Below are 19,128 nucleotides of genomic sequence, written 5' to 3'. Positions count from 1 at the left end.
GCCCAATCAGTCCTGATTAAGAGAGGCTCCCACTGCCACAGCAGCACTTGCCAGCTGTGAGCCCTGCGTCTGGTGCCCTCCTGAGGGGAGTGGCCTGCAGGATCCGGCTGAAACCGGCTCTCTAGCATCCCCCAAGGGGTCCCAGATTGCAACAGGGCGCAGGCCAGGCCGAGCGTCCCCACCGGTCCACGATCAGGCTGGGGAGGGACCACAGGAGGGCTCCAGAGCATGTCCTGCCCTGTCTCACCCAGTCCCTATTGGGGCCAATCAGGGCTGGCTGGCTGGCCAGGGAGGGACACGGGAGGTTGGCTAGCCAGGGAGGAACTTCGGGAGGGCTCCCGGGCATGTCCGGCCCATCTCACTCAGTCCCGATTAGCTGACCCCAGCAGCAAGCTAACCTTACTGGTCAGAGTGTCTGCTCCCTGGTGGTCAGTGCACATCATAGCGAGCAGCCTTAGCATATCATTAGCATATTTTGATGCTAAAAAACCACTAGTCTTTCCTTAAGAAATCCATTTATTCGTCCCATAGAACCTTTTCTCCCCCTTCTGGTCACCGGACGACAGGACACTTAGCATATTAGGCTTTTATTATATAGGATAGTGTAACTAGGGGACAAACTTGATCGAGGCATCAGATCAGGACCAGCGTATCCAATTTATTAGCTGGTAAGATGGTGTGAGAGACTGCGGTTTGGACTTGTGACTGGAGTCAGATACTCCTCTTTCCCTATCCCCATCTTCAGGAGAGATGAAACCTGTCTCATCTTGCCCAGCCTGAAGACAAACCTTAAGACGGGACTCCCTGGGCCCTGACCCTGACCCTGACATACTTACCACAGGGAAGGAGGGAGGGGTTAAGGGAGGGTCAGCTTAGCCTGAAAGAGAACTTTTCTTAATCTTGATATTCAAAGGGACTCCTTTACACTAGGAGAGAGTGTAGGAATTGGAGGTGGTGGTGGTGGTGATGGGGAATGCGATGGTGAGAATGACAGAAGTTCCTGCTATAGGGACCTGGAGGAAAGCAAGGAGAGGAGAAGGGAGCCTCCTATTTAGATCTGGAAAAAGTGAAGAGAGAAGGAATTTGATGAGGAGGAATTATTCACCAGGCAGATAAGAAAAGAGGGGGTTTCAGTTCAAGGAATACATATGCTGCTGAAGCATAGGCTCTGCAAACAAAGTCCCTGTAATGTTGGTACTTTTACCCTCATTGTATAGATGAGGAAAAGGCACTGGCCATCTCTTGTACTCACGTCCTCTTGGGCCCACCATTTATTCCAGCCATTGCTGCAGCAACCAGGTGGGCATCAGTGTAGCCTACCTGAGCACACCTTGTCTAGGTTGCTCCTCATTTCCCTCACTTTCCACTGTTGGAGAGGAAACTTTTTTTCTCTGCCCTCTTAGGTTCTGTTCTGGGGGCCTGCAAATTAAACTGACAAAGACAGATGGACAGGAGCAAAAGTTTATTTGCATATGGAAGTTAACAAAGGAAGTTAGTAGCTAATATACCTAACTTTGTAGGGGAAAGGGAAGGGGGAGAAAAAGTTCTATGGGAAGAATAAATAGATTTCTTAAGGAAAGACTAGTGGGTTTTTAGGAGAAGAGATGGGAGATCAGAGTGTTTGTGATAATGTTTGTTTAGGCAGGGACGCGTGGTCTTTCTGTCTTCTTTTTGGCCATGAAACTGCCCCAGAGAGGGGGTTAATGATAGCCTCATTTCCCAGAAGTTGCTGCTTTTAATTAAATAGGGGAAACTCTGAGAAGGCTTCTTTATGCATCTGTTGATTCTCAGTTGCTTTCACCTCAAAATAATCCTATGCCAAAGTGGCCTATTTTAAGGTGGCATATTCAGATCCCCTTCACTGCCTCAGGACTTCTCTGACACGGCCGTATGGGCTGTCTGCAGGAAGCCACTGGACACTTATGTATGCATGCATGATGTGGGAGTGGACGATGCATGAATGAACAATGGGACCTGTCTTAAACTGCCCCCTGTTTAGTCCCTTGGGCATTCCTCAGAGCCCCCAGAAGGTCCCTGTACTATGGCGCCCGGCTGCCCATAGTGGCGGCTAACTCTAGTTAGCCCTTGTCATAGCTTTTCCTGTTTTATTTCTTTTAGTTCCTCATCCTTTTCCTAGGTCATTTCCCAAAATACCTGCATAAAAGCCTTTGGCCAGGCTCTGCTTTCTGTGGGAACCCAGTCCAAGAAAGAAATTGCAGTTCAAAAACGGATGTGAGGGTGCCAAGATGCCAGAGATAATGTAAGGTGGAAAAGGAATTCAGAGCTGAGCTTCACTCAAAAAACAAGACCTTTCTTCCTCCTGCTATGGAATCCGGCTTCTCTGTATGCTTTTCGTTGCCACACTATGCATGCATTCAGTGTTTGAGTCCTCTAGGCCCACAGCTAAAATAAACTAGGAGAGGAAAAGAATAAGATGGATTGTAAAGTTTGAAAACATGAAACTTACATCTGGTTTCTTTGGAATTTTGAAAGTCATTGGCATCGACGGTTAAGTTGGGAAAGTTTTAAAGTTTTTTAAAATACTGGTTTTGGAATGATTTCCTTAAAATTATTTGATTTGGGGCCTATTTTATGTGGTTTTCATAACATATAAGTGGTTTTTTTAAGACAGTGCAAGCCTGTTTTGTTTCAAACTGTTGTGTTTTTTTTTTAAACAGACCACTTTAGCCAAATATTTTTGTAATGTTTTTATACTATTTAAAAAATAAAAGAATTTTTAATCCAAACAGTTTAAAACTCTTTAGGAACCAATGTATCTGAGTACTGAGATTTCTGGATTAGTGTCACACTATTGAACTTCAAAACATTTAGTCGAAATAGCTTGGATCCGAGACAGATTTCATAGCTGGATATTTTCAAAATGGCTCGTCTAGATAACACGCAGTGATATATGGACCATTTTATTGTCTCAAAACATTGGTTTCCCCTCATATTAGTATGAGCCTAAGCAATAACTTCACATTATTGCAAAATCAGCTACATATTTTTTAATTAAAACATCTGTGCAATCTGCAAATGGATTGAAATGTTTTCTTTATCAATAATATGGAAACTATTTTGCAAAACTTGCAACCCAGCCTCCTCTTTCCCTCTGATTGGGTTATGACGTGTAGGGTGTACATTACTGGATATAACCAGTGCTTTGTGGATTGCCCTGTGCTTATTCTTTTACTCAGATTGCTTGTTATTCTCACAACGCTGTTATTATCCCTTTAATAAATAACACCCCAGGTCAAAAAAAGGTTTTAAGTGACTTGCCTACTGTCTTAAAGTTTAACTGAAGGGCACAACAAGTTTTAGGCCTCATCTCTTTGGCTCCATATCTCAAGCTCATAACCATGGTAGTTCTGTTTCATACCCAGTATTCACAATATGAACTTCCTGAACCACTCTATCATGTCTATATTTCCCTCTTTTTAGTCTCTTTGCAGTAGATCTCAACTAAAGAATTGCCATGTACCTGCAATCAGTTGCCAGATAGACTATAAGTAATTCACCATCCTATATAATAAAAGGCTAATATGCAAATTGTCCGAGTGGCAGAACAACCAGTCGCTATGATGCGCACTGACCACCAGAGGGCAGATGCTCAACGCAGGAGCTGCCCCCTGTTGGTCAGTGCACTCCCACGGGGGAGCGCCACTCAGCCAGAAGCCCTGAGCTGGTCTCACGACTGGTGAGTGCAGCGGCGGTGGCAGGAGCCTCTCTCACCTCCGTGGCAGTCGGACATCCCCCGAGAGCTCCTGGACTGCGAGAGGGTGCAGGTCAGGTCACGCTGAAGGAACCCTTCCCCCACCCCCAGTGCACAAATTTCGTGCACTGGGCCTCTAGTCAATAATAAATGCTGATATGAGTAATAATGATTTATGTTGAGACGTTAGAGTAGATTTGGGACTCTCTGTAAAGTAGTATCACTCCCACAGATTTCAGTGGGGACAAGGAGGAAAAGGTACAATTGAAGAACAAGAAATTCCATAATCTAGGTGAAGTAGCATCATGAGCATCCTTCATGGTGAGCGTGGTCCTTGGCAGAGAATTGAACATTCTTTTTATAGGTGGGTACTCTAAGCTTAGGCTGTAACCAAAGGAGAATAATTTTGAGGCATATTGCTACCTGGGAGACAGGATTGGAAGGGTGAGGGTTAGTTAGAAGTTTTGGGGAGGTGATGGTAGGGGGGAAAGGAGGTGCCACTTTTGCATAGTAACAGAAAGGACTATGTCTTCTATGTGTGAGAGATAGTCTCATAAATAGAGAATTTTATGGAAAAATGAAATATTTCTTTGATGGGATGACTATACTGACTCTGAAATTGATGTTTGTCTTTGAGTGGGTGTGCTTGATTTCAACAGTTAAGAGCTGGACAGTAAAACATTATGAGGTATGTCGTCTGTGGTAGGCAGTTAGACAGACATGAGCAGAGCAAGGATGATGGACCAGGTATGGAAGGTCATCAAGGTAGAAAGCCCCAAGTACCTAGCAATGGGCAAAACTAGGAAAACAAGGACCTCACCCTGAGGGTAATCTTCCTCCCCTAGCATGTCACTGGTCATGTGGTTTAAGCCCCTGACCTTTCATATCACTGGGTTCAGACCCTCCCCTGACCTTTCCTCCCCTGGCATGTCACTGGTCATGTGGTAGATCCCCTTGGAGAAGGAACATGGGACTCCCATATGGGCCCTTAGGAGTAACCCCTAAGGATAATGACCCCCTACCCTGGTGCTGACCAATCAGTGGAGACCACCACCCTGGAAAGCTGATGAATATTTTGTTGAGATCGTCCCCTGGGACCTAAAATTCCACCCTTAAAAGGCCTTAGGATGGAGGACCCAGTTTTTTGTCTATCTATCTATCTATCTATCTATCTATCTATCTATCTATCTATCTATCTATCTATCTATCTATCTATCTATCTATCTATCTATCTATCTATCTATCTATCTATCTATCTATCTATCTTCTATCTGTCTATCTCCACTCCCCCATGCCTTTCCCTTCCCCATTTTCTTCCCCCGAGGTGCATTACCTTTACCTTTCTCTCTTTTTCCTAAGCTCCAAGGGCCCTTCTGTTGTAACTTTTTTCCTGAATCCATTTTTTCTACTGCTTGTAACTTGCTTGTAATAAGTTTGTTTATCTAAACTTATATTTTCTACTGCTCCTTCTACCTTTGTGACTTTCTACTAATAAATAAATTTTTGCTTGCATTTGAGTCTTGGCTCTGAATTCTTTCTTAGCCAGAACTCAAGTACCAAGGTTGCTGAACTGAGATCCAATTGCTGGCAACATTCCTGTGCCATTATTGCCACCAACATCTCTAACTTACATTCATAGACACATTCGAAAAGTATTAACCACAATATTTTGTGGGCATTGGGGTGCCTAAGCACAGGGTTGAATCTTGCTGGAGTTCTCTTGGACTAGGGTAGGGTTGTGCCAAAGGTTGTTGCAGAAGTTTATGGGAGAGACTAACGGGACGTGCTTTCATGGACCAGATGACCAGAAAGCAAGACTGGGGATGGCCGTGGGCTTGTTCATAGCACACTCCCTAAAGGGCTTAGAGACAGGCCACTCCAGAAAAGCATTTGTTTTTTCATGAATCATTTGGCCCTTGTACATTAGAAAAAAAATGTTCTGGCTCCCAAATTGAGCCCTAATTAAAATAATTTGTCATGGACAGATCCATATAACTGTGGTTAGGGCTCATCTCCCAGAATTAAACCATTCTGACCTGGTATAAACCTGTTAAATTAAGTGAAGAATTAAGACAATTATACAAATAATTTAGTCTTTGAATATAGTTTTCCCTGAAAAATTCATCTAATTAAGGCAAAGGATTACTTTTTTACTTGACTTTTCCCCCAAACTGCTCTTGGGTTGTGTTCATAAAGCTATTCTGTGGAAGGAAATGCTCCTGGGAGGGGAGGGGTGGTCTAGACTCTTGTGTAGTGGGAAAATGACAACATATAGAATGGTTGGCTGCATTTCTGCATCCCAGGGGAGGAGCTATTTCACAGGAAATCATCCTGATTAGCCTTTGGCTTGAGAAAGGTGTGACACCCCCTCCCAACACTGAACTTAGAATTTGGATGGGCGAGGCTAAGTAAATTGCTCTAGAGTTACAATCATAAGAAATAGGGTTTGGGAAGCTGATCTCTGGAGCAGAATGAAGATCTCCTTAAGGGGAAGGGCCCAAAGATGAAGGAAACGGGAATTCCTCTAGGCAGTGGTTCTCAACCTTCTGGCCCTTTAAATACAGTTCCTCATGTTGTGACCCAACCATAAAATTATTTTCGTTGCTACTTCATAACTGTAATGTTGCTACTGTTATGAATCGTCATGTAAATATCTGATACGCAGGATGGTCTTAGGCGACCCCTGTGAAAGGGTCTTTCAACCGCCAAAGGGGTCGCGACCCACAGGTTGAGAACCGCTGCCTAGAGGCATCCCCCCAGGCAGTGGGTGACTGGCAGATTTTAGGGGAGAAATGACACATAGTAATTTTCGACAATGTGTGATCATATATGCTGTTGTGTAGGAAATATAGAGAACAAAGCCCAACAATATAAAGGATATAGGATAAATCTGAAATGTTGATTCGGGAGCCAAGCTGCCTTTGTTTATTTAAACTTCAGGCCCAGTGCTTCCTGGCTGCTTGATCTTGGGCAGGAGAGTTCCTTAACCTCTCTGTGCTCTGTGTTCCCAGCTACAGAAGCAGAACAGTGATGTTCCTGCCTCGCAGAGCTGTTGAGGGAAACTCAGTTGAGTTAACATCTGAAAAGGGTTGGGAACAGTATTTAGTCCCTAGTAAGCACTAAATAAGCATCATATTTATATTATTATTAAACTAGAGGCCTGGTGCACGAATTTGTGTACAGGTTGGGTCCCTCAGCCTGGCTGGCAATCAGGGCCGATTGGCCGGAGGGGGGTGGTTTGGGGGGGAGGGCAGCCCCGGAGGAGGGGCTGCAGGAGGTGGGTCAGCCAGCTGGGGGGAGGGACCGTGGGAGGTTGGCTGTGGGAGCACACTGACCACCAGGGGGCAGCTCCTGCATTGAGCATCTGCCCCCCAGTAGTCAGTGCACATCATAGCAACCAGTCGACCGGTCATTTGGTCATTCGGTCACTTAGGCTTTTATATATACAGATATTTCAGAGATGCTTCTCTTAACCCCACTTTGTCCACCAGCTGCTGGTCTGTTTCTTTTGGTCCCTTTTGCAGCAAAACACACACAGCACTGTCTCTAATTCCTTTCCTCACATTGACTTTCAAACCAGTGTTTCCCAAGCTTTCTTTTTCCATTATTCTCCCACTAAGTAAACTTTTTTGGCCTCTTTTTATTTTTAAAAAATATATTTTTATTGATTTCAGAGAGGAAGGGAGAGGGAGAGAGAGAAATATCAATGATGAAAGAGAGAAGCATTGATTGGCTGCCTCTTGCATGCCCTCTACTGGGGATTGAGCTCACCATGTGGGCATGTGCCCTGACGGAATCGAACCATGACCTCCTGGTTCATAGGTTGATGCTCAACCTCTGAGCCACACTGGCTGCGCTGGCCTCTTTCTAAATGGCCACCCGTCATCCATGACATTTTAATACCACAGATGTACTGTATAATTGGTTATGTACTATATATTTATCTATGCTTTAATCATTCAAAGAGCAAGATTTTTTCATTCCCCGTGAATATATTTTCCCCCTCCCTTGGGAGTATTTATCACCCCCACTGAGAATGCATATCTTACATCTATTCCAGCCCCTCTTTTGCCTTCACTACAAAATAATGATTGAGTTCAAGGTCAGGTCACTGACCTCCATGTTGCTAAATCTGTGGTCAGTGCTCAGTTCCCATCTTACTGGACCTCTCACCAGCATTTGCCACAGCTGATCACTCCCTCCTCCTTGGTACAGTTTCTTCAGTTGGCTTGTGGCACACCCCATTTTCTTGGTTTTTCTCCTACTCACTGGTTGCTCCTTCCCAGGTCCTTGCTGGTTTCTCTCTTTTTGCCTTACTCTGAATATTGGAGGATCTCAGGGCTGTGTTTATTTTGCCTCCCCTTGGCAAAATAGATTCATGAGGAGTGTGGTTTCTGTCTGTTTTGTTCACTGATGTATCCCAAGTATCTAGAACAATGCTTGGCACACATTAGGTGCTTCAGCAGAAGTTGTTGAATGAATGAGGGTCTCCCTATCACCTCTGACTCCAGGTCCTTCTGTGTAGTTTTTGCATCCAAGGATGTTCTAGTCAAATACAAATATGAGATGAAAATTATATAATCTTATTCATTAATGTCACCCCCGTAAATTTAATTTTACAAAAATAAAATAAAATTTAAGCCAGTTCTTATATCCTGCTATGCTATAATTCTGTTGCTTACAAACTTCTCATGATTTTAGTGGTACTTGGGGGGACAGAAGGAATGGAGTGTTCAGAGTGTGGCAAGTGGGACAGAGAGGTGACAAGTATCAAAGGAGGCGAGTCATGGAATGGAGAAAAATAATTCAATAGAAAAACAAAATCAGGGTAAGAGGTAACGAGAAGAAACATAGGTTCCCAAAGAATCCTTGGCATCATTTGAGTACTAGCATATATCCTGGCTGCTTGTGCACTTACTGTTCTATTTAAGTGATAAATGAAAGAGCCACCATCCCCTAAGGTTGGAAGACTCGGTGATAACTAGACAGCAGATGTCTTGGTGAGAATTGAAGAATTGCCCTCATTCTTCATGTCATTATGTTGATGTAAATATAACCAGGGGCAAGCTCTCAAATAACTGGTCTTTAGTTTCTATTTTCTCTTTTTTTAAGTTGCTTTTATTAGAGGATCTCAGTTCTGTGGCCAAATGTGTGGGTGGAGGAGATGGGAGACTGTGGGGCTAGTTAAAATTCTTCAGGGTCTTGTCCTGCTGGTACCGAGCTAGGCTCCACTTCCCCCTACCTCTCGGTGCAGTGGTTGAAAATGCGAGGACTCAGCCTGCAAGGCAGGGCTGGCCTTCCCCGTTGATTTTTTTCAGCCGCTCAAGTACGTTTCCTTCTGTCTGAAATGCCTGGGATTGCAGGTCTGGAACATGTATTAGTGGAGTCATGTCTGAGGAGAAAAGGACGATAACATGGAAACACTGACTGCTATGGCAACAGTTGAAATAATAAACAACTTCTCCCCCTAGGAAAATCATAGAGTTTGGCCTTGTGGCCACGTTAAGAAGGGAAATAAGTTTTGCCCAAGTTAGATCTCGTGTTAGGCTTGATTTTTTTCCTCCTGGGTTTCAGAGATTTGCTAAGTGCTTCATTGGGCAAATAGAGGCAATTACACGTCTTTTAAAACCTCATACGCCTTTCCAGAAAATATGTTAAATCAAAGTAACTCAGACATATGATTTGAAAACTTAAAATCACCCCTCCCTTTCTCCTTCTTACTCCTCTGGAGAAACAAGTACTATATGAAGTCATAAATTCCTATATACATACATACAAATGTATTGCTAATTGGTTTGGTTTTTTGGTTTATTTATTATTGAGCAGGTGAGACTTGGTTCAATTTTCCGTAATTGCTTGCTTCAGATGTCCTCTATTGATACCCCTTTCAATCCCTTGAAGGCATCTCTGATGACCTCATCGCTTTTTGATCACTGGCAGATATTTAAAAATCCAGTCCAATATAAATTAAAACTTTAGTCTTTCATCTAATTCAAAGTTTCTTTCGCCACCACCCCTGACCCGGCTCAATGCTGACCTGTCGGGAAGGAAAGGTGGTGGTGGTGATATGATCTGCTCTTTCAAACTTCTTGCACCCTGATGTCCTTGGTGGTTTTTGGCTCCTCCAGTGTGGGGACGAGGGAGTTAGAAGAAAAAGACAGTCGTATTTGCCTGCCATTGTTGTAACCCTGTGGCAGATGTCCAAGTCTTGGCTCTTCACAGACCTCATGACCCTCCTTCCATAAAAAAACCAGTCTCCTGTTTACCATTTGATGAATTTATTGCTCCCAAACCTGGGCCCTTCCCCTGAGCCTCTCAGCCCCACTCATCATTTGTTTGGCCCAGCACTTTCCTCAGATTTGGCAAGAAGGCCGTCAGCCCTGGACCTCACCCTGTAGAGGACCCCACGCTCACCCTTGGGGTCTAAAGTTCTTCAGCTGGGGGAGAAATCACCAGATCCAGGAGGAGGTTCCCACCTGGAGCTCAAGCAGCAATTGTAGACCTCATTTTGGGTAATGGGATCCCAGAATTCCTTGCCCGAATGGTATCAAATGCACTTCCAGGGCCTTTGCAGGACCTTCTTTTCCAGGTTCAAGAGGCCCAGGAAGTGGCCAAGGGATGCTGCTTGCCGGGAATGTGGATGGAACTCGCGTGTGTGTGTGTGTGTGTGTGTGTGTGTGTGTGTGTGTGTGTTGGAGGTGGAACCCAGAGGTGAGAAGTGAAGGGAGGCTTGGCAGGGCCGACTCTCACCAAGCTTTGCATTCAGGAGCGAACGCAAGGATCACCTATTTTCTCAGGTCATGATGAAAAAAATATTTGTCAAGGTAAGATGATAGAACATCTTTATTTAGTTTGATTTAAAATATCACAGGTAGCTTCAGGCAGCCTCCCCGCTTTTACTCTTTTCCAGGCCAGAGGTAGGGTTTCTATCTCCCTGTCTATACTTCTCATACTTTAGATGATCCCAGAACACTCTCTGCTGTACTCAGCTAGCAACACCTGCTGGTGGGCTTGGGACTTGTTCCCAGGACGCATTACATTGAAGGATGAGATGTAACTGTTTCTCCTGGCAGATAAATCCAGATTCTGTGAGGGCTTCTCTTGGGGAGCACCTCTCTCTGTTTGAAGCGCGGGGGGATGGGGGAGGAGAAACATGACTGAGTCCCATTCCAAAGATCTAATGGCTCACCACCTTTTCTTACATGACCTGGAGGTGGGTGAGGGGGAGTGACAGTGAAGGGCCTCTTTGGGTACCGCATAGTAAGACCTGTGTGGGTGTGCCTGGAACTTCTATTTAGAACGTGTGATACCCGCCACCTAGTTGTTTTCAACGTTGGGCTTTAGCAGACTTCAAAGGCAATAGAAAAAGTCCCTCCTAGTACTCTGTTACACATACATTATCTACTCATGATAGTCCTAAACTTGGCTTTTGTGTTTGGATGATAGTTTATACATTTCTTCAACAGCTACATAACATTTTATATGGTCCATGCGGCTGTAACACAGTTTATTTAACCCTTCTCAGACGACAGTTGTTTATGTGGGCTTTTGATCTTACAGTGCTGCAATGAAGAATCCTTTAACAAATATTCTGTGCCCTTATGTAAATATTCCTAGAAGTGTGATGGCTGACCAAAGGGTCCATGCATTTTGATAGGAAGCACATTTTGTGTTTTAAGAGGGCGACCAAATCACCCTTCAAAAATTGTAGCAATGTATGCTCCTACTAAAAGTATCTGGGCCATGGGGCTCCATGTTTTAGTCACTATTGTTTCCAGTACGTGTCAGTGGCAACTTCTGGAGTGAACAGGCGAACCCAGGGCTTTCCCTGGCCCTCAGTATCTATGATGGATGCTCTCAGGACTGAGGTGCCCTCTCTGAGGAGTGAAGTTCCACAGCGATTGCCCCATAACTTGGCACATACTATCCTATTCTTTCATGTTCTAAATCTCAACCTGTTTCTTACCTTTTTGCCACTTGAACATGGTTTTTGAGATCTATCCCTATTCCTAGATGCAAATGATGATTTTTGACTACTGTATAATATTTCATTAGGTATTTATACTAAGCCAGCGGTCGCCAACCGGTGGTCTGCAGATCCCTGGTGGTCCGTGAGGTCCAAAAGGTTGGAGACCGCTGTACTAAACTATCTGGATATGGGTATCTAGGTTGCCTACAACAACCCACTCCTATTTTTAGCCGCCACCTAACTCAAAGTATATCCTTATACTTGTCTTCTGTCTCTGTTTGTTTAGTGTTTAATGATTGCAAGCATGGATTCATTGCTCTCTTAACTAGTTTATCACTTCCTTTCAGGCAGATAATCATAGTGTCTCCCTCTTAGGGTGGTTGTGGGTATAGATGAGCATGCAGTGCTTAGCACATTGTCTGGCAAACAGAACATTCTCTGTAGATGGTGTAAGCGCTCCAGAGCCTAAAACACATTAGGATTTTAATAAATACCAATTACAATGATGAATGTTTAAGTACCTCTGGTGATCTGTGATCTCCTTCCCCATAAAACTGGGTCCCAGAACACTTGAATCATGAGGTTATTCAGGAGATAGTAATTATACTCCTCACCGGTAATCCTCCCAAATTATTCCCCTTTCACAGATGATAAAAAACTCAGAGAGGTTATGCATCTTGCTTATGACCATTCAGCGTAGTTAGTGGCAGAACTGGGGCTTCAACCCTAACTCCGAAGCTGTTATTTTTAGTACCATGTTATATTGCCACCCCCTCTCCTCTGGGGAAGCATATTCGGATGATTTCAGCAACCACAGTTTTTATTTCTCTGTGTGTGGATAACAGAGAATGGAAGATCCAATTAATGTTCACTGAGACCTGGTGCTAGGCCCTGCCAGGACCGCTTTTAGGGTGCATTTGTATACATTACTGAAAGATGCTCCCTTTGGGTGACTACAGCTATGGACACATGGCTTGGCCATAGAAGCCAGGCTGGATTCTGGGCTCTGCTTGTCCCCTAACCTGGGCACCTATGTGTGCTACACAAACTGCCCACGTGTATTCTGAGCCCCTGGGAACTTGCTATGTGTTTTGTCAGTGCCAGTCTGTTGACTCTTCCTCATCACAACAGTCCTAGGGGCCAGAGTAGCAAATAGATGAGGATCAGAGAGGCAATGATCTGTCTGTTCCACTGGACAGATGAAGACACTGAGGTTCAGAGTTGTGACATTTCCAAGGTCTCAAGGTGCTTATCCAATGTTCAGTGGACTTTTTAAAAACTCCTCACCTGAGGATATGTTTATTGATTTTTTTAGAGTGAGAGGAAGGGAGAGAGAGAGAGAGAGAGAGAGAGAGAGAGAAACAGAGTGAGAGAGAGCATCCATCAGTCGCCTCTCAGGTGAGTGACGGATGTGGTCCCCGTTGGAAGTCCAGAGGAGACAAGGTTCCAGGCAGGCTGACGCCCTCTGGTGAGGAGTCACCAGTGAGCTCAGGCTGTGGAGTGTGGCTGTTTGGAGGATATTATAAGCTCCTGGATAGGCTGCAGGCTTCAGTGCAGACACTTCCGCTGGCCGCGAGTTTGACATGCTTGCAAATGATATCTAACCTGAGGCCAGAAGGGTGAGCAAAATGTGGAATGGGAAGAGGGTTTCGGGCTGAAGGCACAGTGTGTGCAAGGCTTGGAGAAAATCAAGGCCAACTTGTTTGAAAAACAGAAAGGGTGGTAAACAAAAGACCCTACAGGGAATTAAAATTTTTTAAAGCTATATTCATGCATTTGGCCTTTATTTCTGGGGGCATTGGGAGGCCTGGAAGAAATTTAACCAAGGTTTAACCTGTTTTGAAGTTGAGAAGGGTCCCTTTGGCCCAATGGAGAAGGGAATGAGGGGTAGGGCAGAGTTTCTGGCAGGGAATTCCACTAGAAGGCTGTCTAGAGGTGGGGTTATTTAAGGAAACCTAAAAACCCAAGTCTAACCTTGCTTGTTAGGAGGAAAGCCCTTCTCCTTCCACCCCCAGTGAAGCTACCTGGAATACCTGGGACCTCTGAGGCCCCCGAGGTAGTGAGAGCCCAGTTTTCCTGGCTTCCCCACCAATGTTCCCCCCCCCAACCCTCCCCCTTCCAAGACTGGTTTCTAGCTCTGGCCTGGCACTTCCCCTCGCTCAGGAGGCAGAGGGGCAGTGAGGGAGTTCCGGTTGCTGAAAGGTCTTGCTTAGACTCAAAGAAGAAAAGAGACATGGATTTCATCTCGTCGAGTGGTAGCATGGTGCCCTGCCTCAGTGGTTCTCAAGCCAGCTGCTCAGTAGAGTCACCTTCCGGGGCCTTTAAAAAAACCAACATCCCACCTGGTTCCCACCTCTGAGAGACTGCTCTGTCCGTCACGGGAAGAATCCAGGCATCTGTAGTTGTAAAAGCTGACGGCTAATTCGGAGGCGCAGGTCGGATGCAGGTGCACAGCTCTCTCAGCATCATGTTTCAGAGATAAGCTGACACCAGGTGGAACGTGAGCTTTGGCCATTTTTATTTATCTCTTGCTGGGCTTGCCTTGGACAAATGGTTGCCTCTCTGATCCTCATCCATTTGCTCCTCTGTATGAGGAAGTTAATAGCACCTGCCTCTTAAGATAGTTATGGACCTGCCAAGTCAAGCATTTTCACATAGTTAGTGCCCAACCAGAAGCATTGACGGTTGTTTTCTTACTATTATACTTTTAAGTTAGGCATTGCCCTCCCCCTCCGGTTCTTTTTCATGCCCAGCTACTTTAGTGTGGGTTAGATGATCAGATTTCCAACACTTCTCTGTGAGAAGAGATGTTCTAAATGAGGGAGAAAGGTGCAGCATTAAAATTCTCGCAAAATGATTAACTAGAGTAAGTTTGTGTGCACGGCCTCACCTCCTTTCCTCTCGCTGTGCCCTCAGGGTATTTTAGACAAGACTTGGGGCCTGTGCAAGTCCTTTAGTACCAAGCATGCATTGCCAGGGAGGATGGAGAGAGACGGCGGTAGCGCCCACTTTGGGAATCACTGAACTAGAGTAAGTTTGTGTGCAGGGCCTCACCCCCTTTCCTCTCACTGTGCCCTCAGGGTATTTTAGACAAGACTTGAGGCCTGCGCAAGTCCTTTAGTACCAAGCATGCATCGCCAGGGAGGATGGAGAGAGAATTCTTCTGGATAATTCTTCTTTAATACATGGTTCCAATGCCATTATAAAGTAAGACTTTCCAAAGTGCGTTCCATTGGTCTCTCAATGACTGATGACTGCATCCCTCCCGGTGGCCTGTGTGGTCTGTTCTGATGGGTAGATTCTCAGTGCCTCCCATTCTGTCTTACTTTGGGTGTGATTAAGGAGGCCAAGGAATAGGGCGGGGTGGGGTGGGTGAGTCCTCCCGGGCACACTTAGTTCAGCAAAGAACTCAGTCCACTTACTCCTAGTATGCAGCCATGTTTGCTGGGCACAACAGAAATGTCAACGGAGGAGAGAAAGGTCAGTGCAAACACGTCATCACCCCAAGGAAAATAGCTTGCAATACACTCTTCATAATGAGTCGCTCTCTCAAAAGAGTAGAGAGACTCAAAGAGGTAGGCTCCAGGACTGCCGAAACTCAGTTTTGGAGAGAGGCTCAGAGAACATGGGACCGCTGATGGGGAAGCCCAGGTCTTTACAGCAGCGCCCAGAGATTTCTAACCCCAAGGAGACTGTGTTGTCTTTCCATAGCCGCGGGCTCGCCATTAAGACAGAACACAAACACTGCTTTCGAAGCTGAGCCCTGAATGGATTAAGCTAAAGAGTCCAACAGGAGTGCAGTTTCTGGAAGTCAGGCTATTTTAAGAAGTAGTGCATTACCCCCAAGCATGTTTAAGTGCTGTCACAGCACCTGAATGTCCTGAGCGTTGAATCACTTCATAATTCAACAACATGAGTTGTGCCTGTGAGCATCTGTTTCTCCTATTTTACCACAGATTCATGACGGGGGCAGAACTTATGAACTGCAGGCATCGATTGGTGATTGAACTGCCTCTCACACCGGCAACTCCAGGTAGCATTTTCCAGGGCGAGTAGCTGCGTGGCTTTCGTGGTGTGTCCTGGAGAACCGAATGGCCAATTCACTGTTTAAAGGTATTAATTATTAACAGTGATAAAAATGATGACTTCAACGTTTATCTTTATTGTTTCCATCAAACTTTATTTAACGGTGGTTAAATAAACGATGGTGAGCCTGGCAATACAGTTAGTGAGATAAAATATGCCAAGTGCTTGGTACAGTGTTATACATTTAAAAAGCAGGTCAGAAATGATAGTCTTCCTTTTATCATGGGGAAAGTTATAATTTTTCCAAAAGATAAAAGTATTTTGGGAAAAACTTAATTTTTTTTTCCCCGAAAGGGAATGAAAATGGTTCTAGTCCAGTGGCTACTCTGATTAGCTAGGAATCGCAGTGTTCATGAAGTTCAGGTCTAGATATTCACGGACTGTCATTTTGATTGGTTTTGCCCTTTCCTGAATGACTAATCATATTAGCATCAACCACTGTAATTATTATAAATATTGATATTGGTAAATATTGATATGCGGTCATAATTGTAGCTGGCATCAGTAGTTTCTCTCACCCAGTATCCCAGCCCCTGCTCTTGGTGATATCTAGGTCTCCTTTGGCTAATTACCACGCCCATTGGATTTGGTCTTGGTTGGGATGTCAAAGTGCACACCCTTCTTTGGAGGGAGACTCTAAGGTAGTGGAGCTAATTCCTTCTCAGCGCAACCTCTCGAAGGTACTATCGTCAGTTCCTGTGACTTACCTGGGGCCGCTCCCTACTCCTGCTTCCTGGTACCTTCCAAAGCTTGGCCGTTCCATGTAACTTTGATTCTGTCAACTCCCTTAGAGCCACCCAATACATTTTTAAAAATTTCTTTGCAAGTTAACTAGAGGTGATTTATTTGCTTAATAATCAAAGAACCCTAAATACTTCTGGGAGATAATATTAGTAATCATAGCTGTGATTGTTAGTTTCATTATTCCAAAGTCGTTATAGTCATAACTAACATTTACTTACTATTTGTTATGTTCTGGGCACTATTCTAAGCATTATCTCATTGCAGCATCCTCATGACAACCCTGCGAGGCAGCGGGTCCGCATCATTATTAGCCCACTGTACAGATGAGAAAACTGTGGCACGGAGAGGCCAAGTAACCTGCCCAGAGCTGGTAAGTGATGGAGCCAAGTCTCAGATGCACCATCTTCAACTCTGGCGCTCACACCCTCGATCACTGTACTGCTTCTCTATGAAATGACTGGGACAGGATGTGCCTGGCAACGTGTTAATCACTTCACATCAGTCATCTCATTTAATTTTCACAAAAGCAATATTACCTCCCAGAAGTTGAGAGAGTTGACAGAGTGATAGTACATGGAATGGCCAATCAGAACTGTGGGTTCTGATCGCAGCTACACAGATGAGGAAACGGGGGCTCAGGGGGGTTAAATGCTTTGTGCAAGGTTGCTCAGCTACCAACATTCCCGAGCAAAGCCATCATGCTGAGGAAGGTCTGCGCCTGTCAGGAGAGGGATGAGGGAGAGGGCCAGGTCTGCTCAGACTTAACCTCACTCACTGTTAACAGAACAAAGAAACTTTAAAAAATGTTGCGCATCAGGCTGGCTTTGCAGGGTTCCCAGGAGGCTTGAGCAGAAAGGGAAAACTTCCTTGTGCTGAGATAACGTTGAAACCCACATTTCTAGGCCAGCTGTTTTTTTTCCTTCCCTTTTTTCTTGGAGAATTCCAGGCCTGATTAGATCATGCTCTGGACTCGAGTCAGCCAAGGGCCACGGTTTAAATCACTGTGCTCCTGATGACCTTACATGAACATCTAAGATAAATCTATTTATTTTACACTGAGATCATGGAAAATAAAGCAATCCCTGCTCCTCTCCAGCAGACCATGCTTGCCAAGTCGGTTTTCATGACATACTTGTATAGTTAATTTATCTTCTCTGAAGAATGAGATTTAAAAACTAAGAAAGAGTTACTAGTGCTTGTGTCAGAAACAATGGTGAAAGCCAAGAGCATCGTCGTAGACCCCTTCACCAGAATTGGCAGGTTGATGTGTTTCCAGAAGCGGGAACAAAGACCCCCAAATTCCACTGAGTCTGGGGAAACTCTCAGTGGCTGTATTTTTAGGGCTGTGTCGGGAAATGAATGATGTGGAAGACATCTGGGTGGCTGCTGTTTGGCCTACACCATGGACACCAAATCCCACCAGCATTGATGGTCCCTACCCCAGGACTCCTAAGTAAAGTGGAGTTGAACATTTGAAATATGTGCCCAGGAGGTAGGTAGGACCATTTTGAGAGGATTGCCTGGCTGGGATAATTTTCTATAGGATGCTGATGGGGGTGATGTGGGGAGTAATCAAGGTGAGGGCAGAGGAACAGGTGATTTCTGTTTTGCCTTTTTAAGCCATTATTGCTAGACCCCAATTTTTCACAGCTTTCCGAAGCATGGAAGGATGGGATTACTGTTGACTTAATGTCTCTGTGTTTCATTTTGTCTTCTGTAAAATGGGTTTAACCTAGTGCCTAACTCAGATGGGAGGAGTACATGAGATAATAATGCTTGCACAATGCCTGGCATAGGGTAAGTAGTCAATAAATGGTAGGCTCTTCTTACATTACCCCTCTCCCATCTGCTACCGACCTGTGTCATTCAGTGTTCTCATCTATGGCCACTGGTCTGCCTTCAGGGGTTCATGGCTTACTTAGATTATCTCTAAATCTTTTCCTGTGTTAACATTCTATTACTCATGTTCATTCCCGCCATTTTATAGGTGGAAAAAGAGATTGATGTCCAGAGAGGTTAAGTGACTTGTTCAAAGTCACACAATTAGCAACTCTAACTCTACTGCTATTCATATGCATTAGTTATCCATTGCCACATAACAGATTACCCCAAAATGTGTCATATTACAACAACAAACATATTGCCTCACATTTTCTGAAGTTTAGGAATCTGGGAGTGGCTTGGGTGTATGGACTGTCTCAGGGTCTCTCTTGACCCTGAGGTGTCGACCAGGGCTGCAGTCAACCTAAGGCTTGGTTGGGCTGGAGAATCTTCTTGTGAGATCATGGACATGGCTGTGGGTGAGAGGCCTCAGTTCCTTGCCAAGTGAGACTCTCCACAGGGCTGGCTGCTCCTGACATGTTTTTCCCCAGAGTGAGTGATCTAAGAAAGTGCAGAAGGAAATAGCAGTGTCTTTTATAACCTAACTAGAGACCTAATGCACAAAAAGTCATGCACTTGGGAGGGGGGAGGGTCCCTCAGCCTGGCCTGCATCCTCTCACAGTCCGGGATCCCTCGGGGGATGTCCACCTGCCAGCTTAGGCCCGCTCCCCAGGGGGTCAGGCCTAAGCTGACAATCAGATATCCCTCTAGCACAGCAGTTCTCAACCTGTGGGTC

General features: G+C 44.9%; 1 protein-coding gene across 2 annotated transcripts in view; it reads left to right on the top strand.

Moving 5' to 3' along the window:
* Window positions 1–15,637: 15,637 nt before the first annotated feature.
* Window positions 15,638–19,128, top strand: part of PAMR1 (peptidase domain containing associated with muscle regeneration 1) — an 84,767-nt gene continuing 81,276 nt past the window's right edge. For both annotated transcript variants that reach the window (XM_005864428.2, XM_014538191.1), the window contains exons 1-2: window positions 15,638–15,794; window positions 16,776–16,881. The gene's annotated coding sequence lies outside the window, so the exon portion shown is untranslated. The remainder of the gene's footprint in view (window positions 15,795–16,775; window positions 16,882–19,128) is intronic.

This window comes from Myotis brandtii, unplaced genomic scaffold, assembly GCF_000412655.1.
Source record: "Myotis brandtii unplaced genomic scaffold, ASM41265v1 scaffold187, whole genome shotgun sequence".
Lineage (NCBI taxonomy): Eukaryota > Metazoa > Chordata > Mammalia > Chiroptera > Vespertilionidae > Myotis > Myotis brandtii.
The sequence above is the reverse complement of the archived record's forward strand: the minus strand, read 5'-3'. Positions and strand labels throughout refer to the sequence as shown.